The 19,986-nt window shown below is 42.1% G+C and overlaps 1 protein-coding gene and 1 pseudogene across 4 annotated transcripts in view; both read left to right on the forward strand.

Moving 5' to 3' along the window:
- Positions 1-19,986, forward strand: part of otud7a (OTU deubiquitinase 7A) — a 307,458-nt gene that overhangs the window by 64,101 nt on the left and 223,371 nt on the right. The gene's annotated exons all lie outside the window — the stretch shown is intronic.
- Positions 19,249-19,383, forward strand: LOC137350760 (U2 spliceosomal RNA; annotated as a pseudogene).

Raw genomic sequence — 19,986 nt, forward strand, 5'->3', positions numbered from 1 at the left:
GGTTACTGTGCCGATACTGTAGGCTGCACCTAGTGCTTGCAGATGCTGTTGTCCAGTTCCAATGGCTTCGTATTTCCTGCCATCTTATATCAGTGTATCAATGCTGTGACCTTTTTTCCCAAGAGGTCTTTTTGAAATGCTTCACTAGCTCTATTATTCGCTCCGAGAGTTCAGTTTCTCAAAAATCACATTCATTGCCCTGACTACGACATCTACTGATGAATTGATCTAATGATTCCTATGGCTGTTGCCTGTAGGACATCAATTCCAGGTGTGAATTCTAAAATTCACTCTTAGCTGAAGCTGATGATCTAGCAGTTTCCATTTCTTTGGGGGATCTTTCTGGTCCTCTTTGGATCAGCCAGAGGTATTGACTCTGTGTAACGCCTCATTTCCAACTGCTATCAGTATTTTCACAGCCTGCTGCTCTGGTTCTGCCACAGCTTTTGCTATGAAGCATAACTTCAGTCTTTGTTTAAAAAGCTTGAACTCTGATAGGACATCAGTGGTCTTCCAGTTCAGGCTGGGAAATTAGATTTCCATCCTTCTCTTCTTTTGCCTTTTCCAGACACTGGATATTGCAAAGATGCTTCAGTAATCTGTGCCTCCAGCGGTATATCTGCTCTGCTTTCTGCTTTCTATTTCACTTTGTTTGTTTAGTTCTGTGTGTGTCTTCAGCACTGTACTTTATGACTTTTCTATTTGTAATTTTAAAAACTTCTTTTAAAACTTGTTCCATTGACTCTGCTGTTCTCAATTATAGTCTGCTTTTTTTCCCCTTTGTTTAAATTTAGGCACCCTTTTTCATTGTTCAGAGCAGGGCTCCCAATGGCCATTTACATTTTAAATAGCACGGTCCCGACTTAGCTGGACTTGCCTAGTTCAAATATACTTTCAATTTGTGGAGTAAGTAAACCTTATTTTCTTCTGTTTTCAGTACTATGGGAACTTCTGACTTCTGGTATGGCTTTTAAATCTTGTAACTGTTTCACTCGTAGTCTTGAAGCTTGTTTCTTGTCTTTTAAGGAAAGCAATCACCATGTCATGCGTTTCTTTGTGTTATCTTAAGCAACGCAATGAGGTATGTGGAATCCAGTTTCCTGAAGATCTCGAAGGTTTATTAACAGTTAACACTAATAAATACATTACAGAGCAAACTATATACATAAGAAACCTAAGAAATAGGAGCAGGAGTAGGCCATTCAGCCTGCCCCGCCATTCAATACGTTCATGGCTGATCTGTCCCAGGCCTCAACTTTTTCCGTTCAGGAGAGATGTTAGGAAGCACTTCTTCACGCAAAGGGTGGTAGAGATTAGGAACTCTTCCACAAACAGCAGTTGAAGCTAGAACAGTTGTTAATTTTAAATCTGAGATAGATAACTTTTTGTTAAGCAAAGATATTAAGGGATATGGGCCAAAGGCAGGTATATGGAGTTAGGCCGCAGATCAGCCATGATCTCATTGAATGGTGGGACAGGCTTGAGGGGCTGAATGGCCTACTCCTGTTCCTATCTTCCTATGTTCCGGGCCTGCTCCGCATAACCTTCAACTCAGAGATTTCAAAAATCTATCGACCTATTGGCGGCACAGTGGCGCAGTGGTTAGCACCACAGCCTCACAGCTCCAGCGACCCGGGTTCGATTCTGGGTACTGCCTGTGTGGAGTTTTCAAGTTCTCCCTGTGTCTTTGTGGGTTTCCTCCAGGTGCTCCGGTTTCCTCCCACATACCAAAGGCTTGCCGGTTGATAGGTAAATTGGCCATTAGCAATTGCCCCTAGTATAGGTAGGTGGTAGGGAAATATCAGGACAGGTGGGGATATGGTAGGAATATGGAATTAGTGTAGGATTAGTATAAATGGGTGGTTGATGGTCGGCACAGACTCGGTGGGCTGAAGGGCCTGTTTCAGTGCTGTATCTCTAAACTGAACTAAATACATTTAGTGATCTAGCTTCCACAACTCTGAGGTAGAGAATTCCAGAGATTCACCACTCTGAGAGAAGAAATTCCTTCGCATCTCAGTTTTAAATGTGTGATCCCTTATTCTGTAACTATGTTGCCTAGTGTGAGATTCCCTACCAGTGGAAACATCTTCTCAACATCTGTCACGCCCCCTTAGAATCTTATATGTTTCAATAAGATCACCTCTCATTCTTCTAAACTCCAATGAATAAAGGCTTAACCTGTTTAGTCGTTCTTGATGAGACAACCCCTTCATCCCAGGAATCAGCCTAGTGAACCTTTTCTGAGCTGCCTCCAATGCTAGTATATCCTTCCTTAAATACGGGGACCAAAACTGTACACATTACTCCAGGTGTGGCCTCACCAACACCCTGTACAGTTGTAACAAGACTTCCCTATTTTTAAACTCTGACCCCCTAGCAGTAAAGGCCAAAATTCCATTTGCCTTCCTAATTATTTGCTGCACCTGCATGCAAACATTTTGTGTTTTATAGCACAAGAACACCCAGATCCCTCTGTACTGCAGTATTTTGTAGTCTTTCTCCATCTAAACAATAATCTGCCTTTTTATTCTTCCTATCAAAGTGGATGACCTCACACTTTCCCACATTGAGCTCCATCTGCCAAGTTTTTGCCCACTCACTTAACCTATCTATATCCCTTTGCAGATTCTTTGTGTCCTCATCACAGCATGCCTTCCCACCTATTTTTGTATCATCAACAAATTTGTATACACTACACTCTCTGCCTTCCTGCAAGTCATTATATAGATAATAACTAGTTGAGGCCCAAGGACCGATCCTTGTGGCACCCCACTAGTTACCAAATTCCAACCTGAAAAAGAACCTTTAATCCCGACTTTCTGCCTGCTGTGTGTTAGCCAATTCTCAATCCATGCCAACACATTACCCCCAATACCCTGAGCTTTTATTTTGTGCAATAACCTTTTATGTGGTAGCTTATCAAATGCTTTCTGAAAATACAGAACATTTGTCCAGGGTATTCCAGTGCAGAGTGCCTGTGGCTTACTGTCACAAGATTACATCCTGGTACTTATCTCATTAGCATACTGAGTTCTTAAAGGGACAACACAACAGCTATATTATAGAAAAGATAATAGAGGCACTGGAATCTTGATATGCAGGAACAGGCATAAATCTTGCAAGCTGGGACCACAAAATCAAGGGTTTCTAAACTCGCTAGGTTTCTTCTCCTTTTGTGCACAGAACCACCTGTGAGAGTCAAAGATCCCACCTCTGTTAATGGAAAGAAAAAAATTGTATTTATGTAGCATTGTTCATGAGCTTGATGTCTCAAATTGCTTTACAGCTAATTAAGTACAATTGAAGTTCTGTCACTATTATAATGTAGGATACATGGCAGCCAATTTATGCACTAAGATTCCATAGCAGCAGTGAAATGACCAAATAATCTGTTTTTGTGATATTGGTTGGGACATAAATATTGGCCAGGACACCAGAAATACTTCCTTGCTGTTTTTCTAATACTGCTATTCCATTTTTTACATTCACCTGAAAGGGCAGATGGAGCCTCAGTTTTATGTTTCATTCAAAACACTGCACCTCTGTAAGTGCAACACTCCCTCAGTACTGTGCTGAAGTGTCATCCGAGAACAGAGTTTGAATACATGACCTTTTGACTTGGACGAGAGAGCCAAGGCTGACAAATGATATGCAGGCCTCCATTTTTCAGGTAGATGCTCTCCCTAGGATTAAATCAGTCCATCCAAACTGGACGTTAAAGGCAAGTTGCATTCTTGCTCATAAAGAAGGGAAGTTTTTGATGCCTTTTATGAATGACAATTGTGAAATAAATATGAGGTTTAATGCTTGAATGGATTGAAGATAAAAGGGAGCAATCCCAGGAGATGAGCTGGCACCAACGCAAGAATGTCATTGTGCCACAGATTGTCTATAGGCCTGAAAAAACTTATCTGCCAATTGACTAAGGACAGCTTCTGTTTGGATAAGTACTTTTGTACACTTTGGGTGTACTGTACACATGACCTATGATGTCATGATATGTAAATAAAGGCTTCTTCCAGAGTTGGACAAGAAACCTGAACAAATGAGTAGCAACTCTGTTGTCATTGATGGGAGTGTTACAAGTTGTATTGCACCCTAGATCTCACTGAGGAGAAGAAAAATAAGACTTAAGAGATTTTGGAGGCCTTGACGACCTACTTTGAACCCTCTACTAATGTCATTTATGAACGCTATATGTTTAACTCTAGAGCGCAGGGAGGGAGGGAGAATATTGATCAGTATGTGACTGTACTGAGATATTTAACTGAGTCTTGAGAGTTTGGGCAACTGAAGAATGATCTCATCAGAGATAGGATTGTCTTAGGAACGAGAGCTCCTGCTGTGAGAGCACGTCTGAGAAGAAGCTTACTCTCAAGAAAGCTAGTGAAACTATCGAAGGTAAAGTTGAGACTCTATGATGGAACGATGCTCACCCCAAGAGGACAAACTTTCTTACCGTTGCATTGTACTCTTAGCTTAGAAGAACTTCAGATCCAGACAGTGGACACTAAGCAAACTCCCCTCATCTCAGCTGAAACAAGTCAAAAACTTGGATTGGTAACCCTCCACGTACCAGAAGAGGAATCTGTTCCAAAGTGTGCAGCTGCAGTGACTAAAAAAATAAAGGAAGAAGTTGAGATAGTTGTGCCAAAGAAAGCTGGAAAGAGAAAGAAAGAGGAGCAGAAGCGTAAGATGGAAAATAATTCATCCTTTCACTATTTTTTGGAAATTTGAGCTCTGAAAAGATTTTTGAGGAACTAAAGAAAGCTCTGAATGGCTTCTTCACCAAAAAGAAATTTTCAGTCATAGATCTCTGAATTAGCTCTAGCAGGAAATTCCGTTACATGGACTTTGAAACCAAAGAACAAGTGGAAAAGGCATTGGAATTCAAAGAAACAAAGTGCTGGGACTTGCAATCAAACTTAGCAAAGCACGCAGCAACGAAAGCAATGCAGATAGCAAAAGAGAAAAGGGCTGCTGGACTTTGTGAAAAATCTCCTCTTCAAGATAACTCTGGATCTCCTCCGATTTTTGAGGATAATAACATTCGAATTCCTGCTGCTCGTAATTGGTTCAGGGATTTCGGGCATTGCGTATATTGAATTTGAAAATGAATGGAACAGAAACAAGGCACTGAAGTTGAGGGCAGGGCCATCGTTACTGATTTCACTGGTAATAGTGTGCTAAATGTAGAAGGTAGACAAATGCAACAAGATTCTGACGCACTCAGTGTAAATAACTTGCCGTATTCTGCAACAGAAGAAACCCTTCAGTGTAGGCTTGAAAGAGCATCATTGATCGAAATACCAGCAAAAAATGCCAGACCAAAAGGATTTACAATTGTTAAATTTCAATCTATTGAGGATGCTAAAGAAGCTTCTGAGAATCAGAGCAATACAGAATTTGAAGGGAGAACTGAGGTTGGATTTCAGCAACTGAGGGCACAGAAGTAGTGATGGTCCCAGCAAGACATTGTTCGTGGCTTTTCTGAATGACGCAACTGAAGAAACTTTAAAAGAAGCTTTTGAAGGAGCTGCTAGAATTGCAACAGACAGAGAATGTAGAAGATCGAAAGGTTTTGGCTTTGTGATCTTCCCATCAGAATAAGATGCAAAATCAGCTAAGGAAAACAATGGAAGATGGAGAAATTGACAGATGCAAAATTACACTTGACTTTGTTAGACTGAAGAATGAAAGCCAGCGAAGTAATTGAGGCTTTGGAAGAGCTAGAAGAGGACAGGGCGAATTCAGAGGTGGAAAGACAACTCCTCAGCAAAGAAAATTAAACTGATTAAAAAGGCTAATAGATCGCCTTACCTCTTTGTGTTCAGACAAAGCCTCTGTTGATTTGCCTCAGAGTTGGACATTCCAGAGTCCTGCTTGGACTGGATGGCTACACAGTGTGGTGGAAGCTCCCTACGGTTCCAGATGGACTTGCAATTAAGTAAAGGGAGAAATTGTTGGTACATCTTGGTGGGTTTTGTCCTATTTATTAAGTATTCTGTTTTACCCATGTACTGGACCCTATGATTTTTTAGTTGAAATGTAAATGCAATTTTTTTTAAAAATCAAATGTTTGGATAAATACTTCAGTATACTTTTCAGCTTGCTGTGCACATGTGGCCTCTGATGTCATGATTTGCAAGTAAGGATTTTGGCAGTAGCCATTTTATGCACACATGGAACAGCTTCCTCTGTAGGCCCTGGGTCAGAGGCAGTTGCAAAGCTGTGCTTTCTATTCTAAGGAGAGCAGCAGAAAACTTTTCGTATCAAGTAGCTAAGATTACCCCAACTTAATTTTTAAGTTTAATTTTTATGCCCTCTGCCAACACAAATATGGCAAATAAGAGGTCCATAGGATTGTCATTGAACATTTTTTTAAAAAGCTGCAAATTGTGGAACCCTATGCAGTAGATCAGTGAGCATTTGTAAAGAGAAAAGGAATGTTCATATTTTGAATGAATGATCTGTGTAGTTCCACTGTTTTTGTTTTAAATATTGAGCAAATTGTCTTATTTAAGAGCAGTTGACCTTGCTGTCTGCAAATTATTAGTTGCGTTGGGCTACCTTTTTAAAAAGAGACCAAGTAATCAAATGTTTTGGTATAATTAGGTGCTTGGTCGTCAAAATAAAGTCTATAAGTATAACCAGAACAAATTGCATTTCTGTGCTTAAAAATGTGCTTTTTTTTTCTTCTGAGACCTCAGAATTTCTCAAAAGCCCAGGCTAGAGTCCATGGGACTATTACAGTCATCTTTAGGACTTGTCAAATACATCGTTCAGTAACTACCTGTGCCTACAATTCTCCGCATGCCTCAAGCTGAGTCTGTGCACTGAAGAAAACTGTCAGTATGCATCTACATTTGCCTTTGCTAAAAATCTGTGCAGTACAGAATGGCTGAAGTAAGAAAAGCTATGAACAATAATTGAGTTTGTTTTTTCCAAAATCTTCAACATAAGATATAAATCATGAACTTTTAAGGATTTTTTAAAGCTAAATGTTGAAAGGAAAACTATTTTCCAGGGGCTGTTTCTTTATAGACCGAACAAGAGAAACAAAGGGAGATCAAAACACCGAGAAAAAAACCATGTTTTTTATTCTTTCATGGGAGGTGGACATCGTTGGCAGGCCAGCATTTGTTGTCCACCCATAACTGCCCTTGAACTAAGTGTCTTGCTAGGCCATTTCAGAGGGTGGTTAGGGTTAGGCCAGACCAGGTAAGGACAGTAGATTTCCTTCCTTAAAGGACATTAGTGAGCCAGATGGGTTTTTACAACAGTCAGTGATAGTTCCATGGCACCATGACTGAGACTAGCTTTCAATTCCAGATTTTTATCAAATAATTGAATTTAAATTCCACCCACTGCCATGGTGGGATTTGAACCCATGTCCACAGGACATTAGTCTGGACCTCTGCATTACGAGTCTAGTGACATTACCACTATGCCACCATCTCCCCTTTTTTTAATCTTTGTGAGCAATGCTATTAGAGATAAACTACAGTTATGGTAAGTGATTCGGTGTGGCATAAATTGCTAGACAGGGGAAATGGCTGAACCCTTAAGCAGTAAGGAAGAACACTTTTCTCACAATCAAAATCAGTTTTTTCCCTCATTGACACTGTAACTAGGAGTATTCTTTAATGTTCTATCTATCTCAGCCACCCATCTAAGGGTTTCTGGAAGTTTCTAGCTGATTACTAAAACAGTTGGCTCTACAGTCAGGAAGTGGCCGGATTTGGTTTAAATTGCCGGTGCATCACATGTGGCAGTGATTCAAGAAGCTGTTTGAGTAATATAGAGTAACCAAGTTGGAAACTTCCTTCACTCTCGCAGGTTGAGAGAAGCAAAACTATGTATTTTTAAACCATGCCACTGATTTTAAAGTGAAAATGCCTGTGAGTTGGAAAGCCACTGGAGAAAGGTGTGCTCAAGATTTGTCATTGGATGTTGTGCCACAGTAAGTTACTTGCCTTGACTATAATAGTACATTGTGCATTTAATAGTATTGTCCTCCTGTCATAAAACAGCACATCCTCTGATTTATTATGATTAATGCTATGGGGAGATCAACTGGTAGTTATATCTTGCATCTAATGGCAGCAATTAATTATAATTTTAGATAAATTTAAAAACAGAATCAATTTCCAAAAAAGGCATTGTGTATCACACTTGCACCTGATTAGCTCAAATATTAGTAAAACATCAATGAATCATCATTGAGCAGAAAGTGAACCTGCCAATAAACAAATAGCATCTTGAAAAAGAAGTCATTTCCTGCACCTTTGTTGGTTTTTATTCACGCAATTAGTTTTTTTGGAACTTGAATATTTTCTTTAAGATATGAGAACAGTGCAATTTGCTTCTTTCTGTATTTATTTCATGGGTGGCGATTTCTGTCTCTAGTTTCTTTGTGCAATAATGAAGTTATATTTTATTTATCCATGTTGATGTCTTTTTGTGGCTATTTATCCAGTGGGCGCTTTATGTGTGGATTATCAAAGGAAGCTTAAAAGCTGCCAAATTAGAAGATTGTTGATAAAAGTAAAGCACATGGTATTAAGTGAAATGTGATAGCATGGATAAGAAATTGCTAAAGGGACATAAAATCAAGTAATCTTTGAGGACTAAATATATAAATGGATTTAGACTCTGGCATTATAGATAAAATATAGAAATTTGTAGATGTCACAGGAAATGGTGATGGGATTGATTTGAAGCAGATTGTAATTCCTTCAGGAGGACAGATTGGCAGGTTTGGCTGATGAACATCAGACTGAATTTGATGTGGAGAAATTCAATGGAGCAGTAAAACTTTAGAAAGAGCAGAAGAGCAAAAAACAGTGAAGGTTCCGCTACACAGCATTTTATAAGTGGGAGGATAAATTGATGATTCTATTAAAAATAAAAGCACAGGGGTTCTCGAATCTTTAAGTAGGGCACAGAGTACAGAGGCCAATAGGCACCACTAAACATATATAAAATCAATTAGTTAGGCTGCAGTTAGAAGACTGTATTCAGGTTTGGATGCTCTAGCTTATCAAGGGTGTGAAGATGGTGAGTAGGGTTTGGAAAGGATTTACCAAAATGGTATGAAGGATGAGAGGCTTTTTTTATTCATTCATGGGATGTGGGCATCACTGGCTTGGTCAGCATTTATTACCCATCCCCATTTGCCCTTGAGAAGCTGATGGCTTCCTTGAACCGCTGCAGTCCATATGGGGTAGGTACACCAACAGTGCTGTTAGGAAGGGAGTTGTAGGATTTTGACCCAGCGACAGTGAAGGAACGACAATATAGTTCCAAGTCAGGATGGTGTGTGGTTTGGAGGGGAACTTGAAGGTGGTGGTGTTCCTATGCATCTGCTGCCCACGTTCCTCTAGTTGGTAGAGGTCGCAGGTTTGGAAGATGCTGTCGAAGGAGCCCTGGTGCGTTGCTGCAGTGCATCTTATAGATGGTACACACTGCTGCCACTGTGCATCGGTGGTGGAGGGAGTGAATGTTTGTGAATGGGGTGCCAATCAAGCAGACTGCTTTGTCCTGGATGGTGTTGAGCTTCTTAAGTGTTGGAGTTGCACCTAAATAGAGAGTATTCCATCACACTCCTGACTTGTGCCTTGTAGCTGGTGGAAAAACTTTGGGGAGTCAGGTTGAGAGTTACTAGCCGCAAGATTCCTAGCCTCTGTCCTGCTATTGTAGCCATGGTATTTTTATGGCTACTCCAGTTCAGTTTCTGGTCAATGATAGCCTCCAGGATGTTGATAGTGGGGGATTCAGTGATCGTCATGCCATTGAATGTCAAAGGGAGATGGTTAGATTCTCTCTTATTGGAGATGGTCATTGCCTAGTGTTATGGCACAACTGCTCAAGACAAAACTCCCAATCAAAATATATGATTCTGATTGCGGTGGGAGCAACGCACTGTCATTCAGTCCCAACACTGCCAAAGACTTGCTGGTTGATAGGTTAATTGGACATTATAAATTGTCCCTAGTATAGGTAGGTGGTAGGGAAATATAGGGACAGGTGGGGATGTGGTAGGAATATGGAATTAGTGTAGGATTAGTATAAATGGGTGGTTGATGGTCGGCACAGACTCGGTGGGCCGAAGGGCCTGTTTCAGTGCTGTATCTCTAAACTAAACTAAACTGTGCACATCGATAATATATATCGTTAAGCTTTCCCAAATTAAAGAAAGCCACAGCCGAATTGAACAATGTAGTAACCCCCAAATGAAGTGAACCAAACCAGGTATCTTTAGATATCAACAAATTAACTGTTTATTAGAAAAAGCTAAAATCGTAAATGCTACTAAGATAAAACAATATTTAAAAATAGAAATAACAGTAAAGTCCTTGCAGATTTACGCTTCCTGACTAACGGTCCTCTGATTCAAAGTCCACTTGCAATCTTCCAGGGTCCAGTGAATCCGACGATAGGAATTCACTAATTCAGTTCAACATTTGAAGCACCAAATTCTTCTTTCCAACGATGACCACAGCAGATCAACAATTCACAACCACTTTCAAAAGAATCAATCTGGCTTAACTTTTAGAATTTTGAGAGGTAAAATAAACAGTCGAAATTTGTTTCCTTCAGTTTAAATTGACAGAGAGCTCTTTTTAGGTGCTAGCATGCAGCTGTCTGTCAGAACAGTCTATCTCTCAACTGTCTCTGCAAAGCCAGGTTCAAAAATTGAAATGCAACATTGTATGTCCTGTTCTTTGTCTCTGGTTGTATCCAGGGCAACCAAGATGCACCTTTACTTGGTAACTTCTGAAGCTTGCTGCCTTAAAGAAGTACTGATTTCTTATAGCCTTAAAGGCACACTGCATATTTCCCAAAAAATAAACAACAAGATCATGACACTAGCACTTGTGTGGCGCGAATGTTACTTGCCACTTATCAACCCAAGCCTGGATATTGTCCAGGTCTTGCTGCATTTCTACACGGACTGCTTCAGAATCTGATGAGTCGCGAATGGTGCTGAGCATCAGCAAACATTCCCATTTCTGACCTTATGATTGAAGGAATGTCATTGGTGAAGCAGCTGAAGATGGTTGGGCATAAGACACTACCCTGAGGAACTCCTGCAGTGATGTCCTGGAGCTGAGATGATTGACCTCCAACAACCACAACCATCTTCCTTTGCGCTAGGTATGATTCCAACCAGTGGAGAGTTTTCCCCCTGATTCCCATTGACTCCAGTTTTGCTAGGGCTGCTTGATGCCATATTCGGTCAAACGTTGCCTTGATGTCAAGGGCAGTGACTCTCACTTCACCTCTTGAGTTCAGCCCTTTTGTCCATGTTTGAACCAAGGCTGTAGTGAGGTCAGGAGCTGAGTGGCCCTGGCGGAACCTAAACTGAACGTCAGTGAGCAGGTTATTGCTAAGCAAGTGCCGCTTGATAGCACTGTCGACGATACCTTCCATCATTTTACTGATGATTGAGAGTAGACTGATGCGGCGGTAATTGACATACTTCGGCAATTTTCCACATTGCCAGGTAGGTGCCAGTGTTGTAGCTGTATTGGAACAGCTTGGCTAGGAGTGCGGCAAGTTCTGGAGCACCAGTCTTCAATACTATTGCTGGAATGTTGTCAGGGCTCATGGCCTTTGCAGTATTTAGTGCCTTTAGTCGTTTCTTGATATGATGTGAAGTGAATCATATGGGCTGAAGACTGGCAGACAGGTGGCAGATGAAGTTCAGTGCAGAGAAATGTGAAGTGATTCATTTTGGTAGGAAGAACAAGGAGAGACAATATAGAATGAAGGGTACAATTCTAAAATGGGTGCAGGAGCAGAAGGACCTAGGTGTATATGTGCATAAGTTATTGAAGGTGGCAGGACAGGTTGAGAGAGGGGTTAATAAAACATACAGTATCCTGGGCTTGATTAATAAGGGCATAGAGTACAAGAGCAAGGAAGTTCTATTGAACTTGTATAAGACACTAGTTCAGCCTCAGCTGGAGTATTGCATCCAATTCTGGGCGCCGCACTTGAGGAAAGACGTGAGGGCATTGGAGAGAGTACAGAAAAGATTCACGAGAATGGTTCCAGGGACGAGAAATTTCTGTTATGAAGATAGATTGGTGAAATTAGGACTGTTTTCCTTGGAGAAGAGAAGACTCAGAGGTGATTTGATAGAGGTATTCAAAATCATGAGGGATCTGGACAGAGTAGATAGAAACTGTTCCCACTCCTAAAAGGATCGAGAATGAGACGGCACAGATTTGAAGTATTTGGCAAGAGAAGCAAAAGTGACATGAGGAAAAACTTTTTCACGCAGCGAGTGGTTAAAGTCTGGAATGCGTTGCCTGAGAATGTGGTGGAGGCGGGTTCAATTGAAGCATTCAAAAGAGAATTAGACAGTTGTATGAAAAGGAAGAATGTGCAGGGCTACAGGGAGAAGGCGGGGTAATGGAGCTGAGGGAGTCGCTCTTTCAGAGAGTCAGTGTGGACATAATGGGCCGAATGGCCGCCTCCTGCGCTGTAACAATTCTGTGATTCAGGAGGAGGACGAAATGGATCATCCACTAGGTACTTCTGGCTGAAGATTGTTGCAAATGCTTCAGCCTTATCTTTTGCACTGATATGCTGGCCTGCCCCATCATTGAGGACGGGGATATTTGTGGAGCCATCTCCTCCTTTTATTTGTTTAATTGTTCACCAACATTCACAAGTGCGGCACAGTGGCGCAGTGGTTAGCACCGCAGCCACTCCAGGGACCCGGGTTCGATTCTGGGTACTGTGCGGAGTTTGCAAGTTCTCCCTGTGACCGCGTGGGTTTTCGCCGGGTGCTCCAGTTTCCTCCCACAGCCAAAGACTTGCAGGTTGATAGGTAAATTGGCCATTGTAAATTGCCCCTAGTGCAGGTAGGTGGTAGGGAATATGAGATTACTGCAGGGTTAGTATAAATGGGTGGTTGTTGGTTGGCGCAGACTCGGTGGGCCGAAGGGCCTGTTTCAGTGCTGTATCTCTAAATAAATAAAAAATAAATAAAGTGGATGTGACAGGATTGCAAAGCTTAGATCTGATCCTTTGGTTATGTGATTGTTTAGTTCTGTCTATCGCATGTTGCTTACGCTGTTTGGCACGCAAGTAGTCCTGGGTTGTAGCTTCACCAGGTTGACACCTCATTTTGAGGTATGTGTGCTGCTGCTCCTGGCATGCCCTCCTGCAATCTTCATTGAGCCAGGGTCGGTCCCCCAGCTTGATGAAAGCGGTAGAATGGGGGATTTGCTGGGCCTTGAGGTTACAGATTGTACTTGAGTACAATTCTGCTGCTGATGATCCACAGCGCCTCATGGATGCCCAGTTTTGCATTGCTAGATCTGTTCGAAATCTATCCCACTTAGCACAGTGGTAGTGCCACACAACATGATGGAAGGTATCCTCAATGTGAAGCTTGGCATATGAGGAGAGATTAGAGAAACTGAGGTTCTTTTCACTGGAACAGGAAAGGCTGAGAAGAGATCTGAAGAGGCTTTTTAAAATTACAAGGGGTCTCCAATTGTGGTGGGGAATCTATTTCCATTGAACGAAGAGTCAGTAACTAGAAGACATAAATTTAAGACCATCAATAAGTGAGATGTGAGCCAGCTTTCTTTTACCAGAGGATTGTTGGGAGATGCAACGCCCTACTAGAAACAGTGATGGAAGCCGAATCTATAAAAGCTTTTAAAAAGGGAGTTGACGTACATTTGAAATAGAAAAATGTATAGGCTTCTGTGGACAAGGCAGGGAAATAGGATGAAGTGAATGACTGAGAGAGAGAATGCTGGCATGATGGGCCCAACAGCCTCTTGTGATGCAGGATTCTGTCCTCATTCTTTAAACATAAAAATTCTTTGTACCACATGCAAATACTGAAAATTGTGAAAGGTCTCCTAAGGGTAAACAGTTTTAAAAAAAAATCCAGAACAAAATATGAGCAAATAGAGCTAGTTCTAGCAGCTTAAAGGGAAATGGATTAGAAGGATTTTTAGAATATGGTTTGCTTTACCACAAGTAGTTCTCAAAGCTGTCTATCTTGATACTATTTAAAAAGGTATTCGGTTTCCATTTGAGGAATGAGATTAAAAGGTCGAGAACAGGGCAGTGGGATTCTGGTACATAGAACTGAGTAAAAATAGCACTGGCATAGGCGTGATGGGATGAGTCCAAGGCTTCAGCCAGTTGAAAAGTTGAAATGACTAGTCTTTTCTTTTCTTTAGAGATACAGCACTGAAACAGGCCCTTTGGCCCACTGAGTCTGTGCCGACCATTAACCACCCATTTATACTAATCCTACATTAATCCCATTACCCTCTCACATCCCCACCTTCCCCCTACCACCTACCTATACTAGGGGCAATTTATAATGGTCAATTTACCTATTAACCTGCAAGTCTTTGGCTGTGGGAGGAAACCGGAGCACCCGGCGAAAACCCACGCGGTCACAGGGAGAACTTGCAAACTCCGCACAGGCAGTACCCAGAATCGAACTCTGGTCGCTGGAGCTGTGAGGCTGCAGTGCTAACCATCTGCGCCAGTGTGCTGCCCCACATTGAACATTTTTGAGCTATCAACAAAAATTGTTTATATTCCATATTGATAGCTAGTTATTCAGAGTTAATTGAACAGTAAGAAATACGTTGTTTACATACCGTTCTAAGGGTGGGTCTAATCTGAAGATGTTTGTGATTGACAGGTCAGAGGACCAAACCTCTGGATCTGATGATCTTTAGGAGAACTCGATCTCACTTGCCATGGGATAAGTAACTGACCCTTAGCCAGAAACAAGTCTGAAACCAGTCAAGTTTGGAATAGTTTAGCTTGAAAGTTGCCTATGTCGACAACATCAGTAAAATTCTGTCTTTGTTATTTTTGTGATAAAGGAGCATAGAAAAATAACTGTTCTCATTATGAAAGCTATTCTCTTCATTTATTTTCTGTAAACTAAACCAGTTTGTTGGTTTATACATGTCACCCATCTCGACAGAATGCTTTTAATTTCACCAACCACAAAGAGAGGGCAATGCACATTGTGAGAAATGTGACATTTCAGTGGCCGATATATTTATCGAGGCTATTATATTACCACTCCTCAGTCATATTATCATTTAACTAGATACCAGCAGTTCAAGATGTACATTGAATCACAGTGTATGGAAGCTTCATGTACACGAGTGGCCAGTGATGCTGATGTCGAAGGATATCTAACACAAGTCCCAAAAAGCTACAGCTAATAGGGGAACTTGGGTCAAGTCCTTTTTTGGAACTGAGAATTGGCAAATGGTTAACTGACTTCTATTTTTTCATCTTTATCAAATTGGACAAAACTGTTCCACTTGGATAATCATGGTTTAATGTTAATTTTGCTCAAAACATCATCTTCACCAATGCCACTTGGAGCCTTCTTCCAATTATTCCAGGCATTGTTTGTCTTATCAGCTAAAGATGACCAGCAACTTAGCAGCTCAGTTCTGATGTTTTATCCCAACTTGGTATTGTAACTTGATTGTGAAGAGGAAAGAAATATTGACCATTTATGTTGTTGAATCATCTTCCAGTTTTGAATAAAAATAATTTTGGTGAACTGACCTCCCTCCCAACCAATTCCTTTGTGCTTCTTCTTAGAGATTATTTGTATATAGTTAAGTAATATACTAACCAAATACAATATATTATGTACTTGCTTTATTTGGGTAAAGAACTGATGCATCAGTCCTTTTATGCTGCATAAGAATAGCCCTGTGGCTATCCCCCTCACTAACACGTATACCATTTTGGATACTGTTGGGGTGGATGGCCTATCAGGGAAAACAGCAGCAGCCAGAGCTGTGGCACCACGGCTTGTACTGTTGTTAAGTAGGGAGGGACAAAGCGCAGAAGAGCAATAGTTATAGGGGACTCTATAGCCAGGAGCACAGATAGGCGCTTCTGTGGATGTGAAAGAGACTTCAAGATGGTATGTTGCCTCCCTGGTGCCAGGGTCAAGGATGTCTCTGAACGGACAGGGGGCATTCTGAAGGGGGAGGGTGAACAGCCAGAGGTTGTGGTACACATCGGTACCAATGACATAAGCAGGAAGAGTGACGAGGTCCTGCAGGGGGAAGTTTAGGGAGTTAGGTAGAAAGTTAAAAGACAGGACCTCTAGGGTTGTAATCTCGGGATTACTCCCTGTGCCACTCTTCAGGGACAGATGGGACTCACTTAGTGCTAGGGGCTTGGATGGGGCAGAATTTGCAAGGAGCATCCAGGAGGGCTTCTTGAAATAATATGTAGATAGTCCAACTAGTGATGGGGCCGTACTGGACCTGGTGTTGGGGAATGAGCCCGGCCAGGTGGTCGAAGTTTCAGTAGGGGAGCATTTCGGGAACAGTGACCATAATTCCATAGGTTTTAAGGTACTTGTGGATAAGGATAAGAGTAGTCCTCGGGTGAAGGTGCTAAATTGGGGGAAGGCTAATTATAACAATATTAGGCAGGAACTGAAGAATTTAGATTGGGGGCGGCTGTTTGAGGGTAAATCAACATCTGACATGTGGGAGTCTTTCAAACATCAGTTGATTAGAATCCAGGACAGCATGTTCCTGTGAGGAAGAAGGATAAGTTTGGCAAGTTTCGGGAACCTTGGATAACGCGGGATATTGTGAGCCTAGTCAAAAAAATAAAGGAAGCATTCGTAAGGGCTGGAAGGCTAGGAACAGACAAATCCCTTGAGGAATATAAAGACAGTAGAAAGGAACTTGAGCAAGGAGTCAAGAGGGCTAAAAGGGGTCATGAAAAGTCATTGGCAAACAGGATTAAGGAAAATCCCAAGGCTTTTTATACGTATATAAAGAGCAAGAGGGTAACCAGGGAAAGGGTTGGCCCACTCAAGGACAGAGAAGGGAATCTGTGTGTGGAGCCAGAGGAAATGGGCGAGGTACTAAATGAGTACTTTGCATCAGTATTTACCAAAGAGAAGGACTTGGTGGATGATGAGCCTAGGGAAGGGAGTGTAGATAGTCTCAGTCATCTCATTATTAAAAAGGAGGAGGTGTTGGGTGTCTTGCAAAGCATTAAGGTAGATAAGTCCCCAGGGCCTGATGGGATCTACCCCAGAATACTGAGGGAGGCAAGGGAAGAAATTGCTGGGGCCTTGACAGAAATCTTTGCATACTCATTGGCTATAGGTGAGGTCCCAGAGGACTGGAGAATAGCCAATGTTGTTCCTTTGTTTAAGAAGTGTAGCAAGGATAATCCAGGAAATTATAGGCCGGTGAGCCTTACGTCGATGGTAGGGAAACTATTAGAGAGGATTCTTCGGGACAGGATTTACTCTCATTTGGAAACAAACAAACTTATTAGCGAGAGGCAGCATGGTTTTGTGAAGGGGAGGTCGTGTCTCACTAATTTGATTGAGATTTTTGAGGAAGTGACGAAGATGATTGATGAAGGAAGGGCAGTGGATGTTATCTATATGGACCTTAGTAAAGTCTTTGACAAGGTCCCTCATGGCAGACTGGTACAAAAGTTGAAGTCACACGGGATCAGAGGTGAGCTGGCAAGATGGATACAGAACTGGCTTGGTCATAGAAGATAGGGGGTAGCAGTGGAAGGGTGCTTTTCTGAATGAAGGGATGTGACTAGTGGTGTTCCGCAGGGATCAGTGCTGGGACCTTTGCTGTTTGTAGTATATATAAATGATTTGGAGGAAAATGTAGCTGGTCTGATTAGTAAGTTTGCGGACGACACAAAGGTTGGTGGAGTTGCAGACAGTGATGAGGATTGTCAGAGGATACAGCAGGATATAGATCGGTTGGAGACTTGGGCGGAGAAATGACAGCTGGAGTTTAATCCGGACAAATGTGAGGTAATGTATTTTGGAAGGTCTAATGCAGGTGGGAAGTATACAGTAAATGGCAGAACCCTTAGGAGTATTGACAGGCAGAGAGATATGGGCGTACAGGTCCACAGGTCACTGAAAGTGGCAACGCAGGTGGACAAGGTAGTCAAGAAGGCATATGGCATGCTTGCCTTCATCGGTCGGGGCATAGAGTATAAAAATTGGCAAGTCATGCTGCAGCTGTACAGAACCTTAGTTAGGCCACACTTGGAATATTGCATGCAATTCTGATCGCCACACTACCAGAAGGACGTGGAGGCTTTGGAGAGGGTACAGAAGAGGTTTACCAGGATGTTGCCTGGTCTGGAGGGCATTAGCTATGAGGAGAGGTTGGATAAACTCGGATTGTTTTCACTGGAACGACGGAGGTGGAGGGGCGACCTGATAGAGGTTTACAAAGTTATGAGTGGCATGGACAGAGTGGATAGTCAGAAGCTTTTTCCCAGGGTGGAAGAGTCAATTACTGGGGTACATAGGTTTAAGGTGAGAGGGGCAAAGTTTAGAGGGGATTTGCGAGGCAAGTTCTTTACATAGAGGGTGGAGAGTGCCTGGAACTTGTTGCCGGGGGAGGTGGTGGAAGCAGGTACCATAGAGACGTTTAAGAGGCATCTTGACAAATACATGAATAGGATGGGAATAGAGGTGTACGGACCCCTGAAGTGCAGAAGGTTTTAGTTTAGACAGGCATCAAGATTGGCGCAGGCTTGGAGGGCCGAATGGCCTGTTCCTGTGCTGTACTGTTCTTTGGTGTTTGTTCAAGAAAGGAGAATTATATACAGGCAGATGGATAATGGTTGCCATCAACCTTTTGAAAAAGGACGACATGTTGGTTCTCACAATTGCTCACCTGGATTTAGCCAGAATGAGGAAGACCCCATATATTAAGCAATTAAGATAAAGAGTGCACAGAAAACATGAAATCTCGGCAATATTGGAAAATAATTCAAAAATACATTCGAGCTAGACGAGTCTTACGTACTAGAGCAAATATGATTCATCCTCACAAACTCCCACGTGGAAAGAAAACTGCTGTGATGGCATCTGCACAAATGTAATAGTTAAAAATAACTGGGCTTTTCAACTCAACAAGCATATGAAAAAAAGAGAGGAAGTGGTTTTTAGATAACTGATCAAAATTTACTGCTTCAAATTTCAGATGTTGGCCACAGTTAAAATAATAGTGTATCTTTATTCTCAACATTATCCTCCTGTTGTTGAATAAAACTGCAACACTGCCGTTGGTTGTTTATATAATTGAATAGTATGATCTGTTTGTAGCTTGCCGACATATAAAATGCTGGAATCCTTATAATGGAGGCTATGCTGAAAACATAGCTCAAGTCATTGTTCATGTATTTGGAGTGGGCTGTCCTTCTCAGCCTTTTTGCTAAGATCAAGTGTAGTATCTGTTCTTTTCAGTACTTATTTGGAAGAGGAGAAACCATGATCAGTGGCTTTTGATCCTCGTTCGGCTTTGAATGAAATGGCGACAATCAATCTTCGAGCTTCAGGCCAGGGAGTGTGGAACACCGTTCGGGTGGTCGTGAAGGACAAGGAAGGAGATGCACTAGTCGATCGCACTTTCTTCATCAAGAAAATCATCATCAATTGCTGTGGATTTCAAGCTACGGACGTGTTCTGCCTGCAGGATTTCCCCAGCAGTGGATGTTTCGACGTGACGTTGAAGAATGTGGCGGGATGCACCAAGTTCCTGAAGGCGTTCAAAGAGAAAGGGGACCGGGCGCCTCTGTCCATCCTCACAGCGGAGCCGCTTTTCACGCTTCCGTCACAACATGACCGGGTGGTGACAATTCACCTCTACAACCCCCATGTTCTGGTGGTGGATGTACTCACCTTTCTCGCCAGGTACGTCGAGGTGGTTAGAAGCAGCACTGATGTCAAGGACCCCTTTGGGATTTGGACCAGCAAGCGCAGGTCAAGGTGCCCTTGAAGGTCGATGCCAATGGAGCCATGATCCACCCTCCCTCCAGCTTCGCTATCGGGGGAAGTCGAAGCTTCTTGGTCTACGCTGGGTAGCCCAGAGTTTGTTGCACCTGTGGCAAATCTGGTCACGTGGCAGCTAACTGCAGCACGGTTGTCTGCAA

The sequence above is a fragment of the Heterodontus francisci genome, chromosome 35 (assembly GCF_036365525.1).
Source record: "Heterodontus francisci isolate sHetFra1 chromosome 35, sHetFra1.hap1, whole genome shotgun sequence".
Classification (NCBI taxonomy): Eukaryota; Metazoa; Chordata; class Chondrichthyes; order Heterodontiformes; family Heterodontidae; genus Heterodontus; species Heterodontus francisci.